This window comes from Sciurus carolinensis, unplaced genomic scaffold, assembly GCF_902686445.1.
Source record: "Sciurus carolinensis unplaced genomic scaffold, mSciCar1.2, whole genome shotgun sequence".
Lineage (NCBI taxonomy): Eukaryota > Metazoa > Chordata > Mammalia > Rodentia > Sciuridae > Sciurus > Sciurus carolinensis.
Window position 1 is genome coordinate 88,504 of NW_025920131.1, and position 2,001 is coordinate 90,504.

Here is a 2,001-nt window from a genome sequence, read left to right on the forward strand (position 1 = left end):
TCATCCATTGATGGGCACTTAGGTTGAGCCCATATCTTGGTGATTATGGACAATGCTGCATGAACATGGGGTCTCTTATTTCTTCAACATTTCGATTTCATATCTCTTGGATATACAGCCAGTAGCAGGATTTCTGGATCATATGGTAGTTCTATTTTATTTTTCTGAGGAATTTTCATGCTGTTTTCCATAACAGCTGCATCCATTTGCATCCCCACTAACAGCGTACAAATGTTCTCTTTTTCTTCATACCTTGTCAACATTTATTAAGTTGGGTCTGTTTTGATAATAGCCATAAAATGGGTGTGAGGTAATAGCTCATTGCGTTTTTAATTTGCATTTTCCCCATGATTAGTAATGTTAAATATTTATTCATATACCTGTTGGACACTTGTATGTCTTTTTTTTTTTTCGGTTTTGAACCTTTAATGAGAAAAAAAAGATTTACTGTGGAGCTCAAGAACACTGTGGTCAGTGTGTCATTGGGTCAAGGGCTGGGGCTACACACTGCAGAACTAACAAAATCTATATCAACAAAGATGCACACAGTCACAGAAGGTAAAACTGGTGCCTGGCAGCTAGGCCTGAGTTTCCTCATCATTCAGCAGCATACTGGGGATCCCGCAGCTGATGGGGAACAGTCGTCCTGACTCCAGTCATTGCAAGGTGCCCTCCAGCATGTCCACCTCCAGCAGCACATGGTGCATCTTTTTCAGAAAGGTCTCCTTGTTCTGGTAGCCTTCCAACAGCTCTTTGGGGACCTCCACCAGGTACAACTGCAGGCGAGAGGTGGTATCCGCAGCCTCCGGAAGCGCCAACCACTCCACTTTGGGTATCATTGGCACCATGATGTCGGGGTTGACAAGAACTTCAGTGACCTGGAGGCACGGGGGGAAGCCACCGAGGCACCACCCCCCGCACATGTGAGCTCAGCAGCTTGTGGGTGAGCAGCTTCATGTTGCCACACGCCATCTTCCACTCCGTTTGTCTTCTTTTGAGATGTGCCTGTTCGGGTCTTTTGCCCATTTTAAAATCCGATTATTTATTTTCTTGCTATTGAGTTGAGTTTCTTATATATATTAAACTCCCGATCTGGCATATGGTTTGCAAATCTTTTCTGTTTCATAAGTTGTTATTGATTGTTTCCTTTGTGCACAGAGCTCTTTGTGTACTGGGGATTGAACCCAGGGGCAATTTACCCCTGAGTCATATCCCCAGGTCTTTTTAATTTTTAGTTTGTGCCAGGGTCTCACTCAGTTCCTTAGGGTCTTGCTAAATTGCTGAGGTTGGCCTTGAACTTGTGATCCTCCTGTCTCAATCTCCTGAGTCACTAGGATTACAGGTGTGTGACACTGCATCTAGCTCTGCAGAATTTTAATTTGAGAAAGTCTCATTAATCTGTTTTCATTTTTGTTGCCTGCTATTTTAGGGATCATATCCAAAATATGGATAATAATGATGATGGTGATGATGATGATGGTAGTGATGATGATGATGATGATATAGTCCAGGTCAATGTTGTGGAACTTTCTCCCTGTTTTCTTTTTTTTTTTTTTCTTTTTTTTTTATTGTAACAAATGGGATACATGTTTCTCTATTTGTACATGGAGTCAAGGCATACCATTTGTGTAATCATAAATTTACATAGGGTAATGTGTTTGATTCATTCTGTTATTTTTTTCCCTTCCCCCACACCCCTCCCTGTTTTCTTCTAGTAATTTTATAGTTTCAGGTATTACATTTAAGTCTTTAATCCATTTTGAGTTGACATTTGCATGTAGTATGAGATAAGGGTCCAAGTTCATTCTTCTGCATGTGGATATTTCATTTTCCTTGTACCATTTATTGAACAGACTATTCATCATGTATTATTGATAACTTTGTCAAATATAAACTGACCATAAATATATAGATATACTCTGGGCCCTTCATTCTATTCCATTGGTCTATATGTCTGTTTTTATGCCAGATATAAAAAGTTAGAACTAATTAATTCAGTAA

General features: G+C 39.9%; 1 pseudogene; it reads right to left on the reverse strand.

Annotated features, from left to right (window-relative positions):
- Positions 1-578: 578 nt before the first annotated feature.
- On the reverse strand, positions 579-957 carry LOC124974082 (multifunctional methyltransferase subunit TRM112-like protein; annotated as a pseudogene).
- Positions 958-2,001: the final 1,044 nt, after the last annotated feature.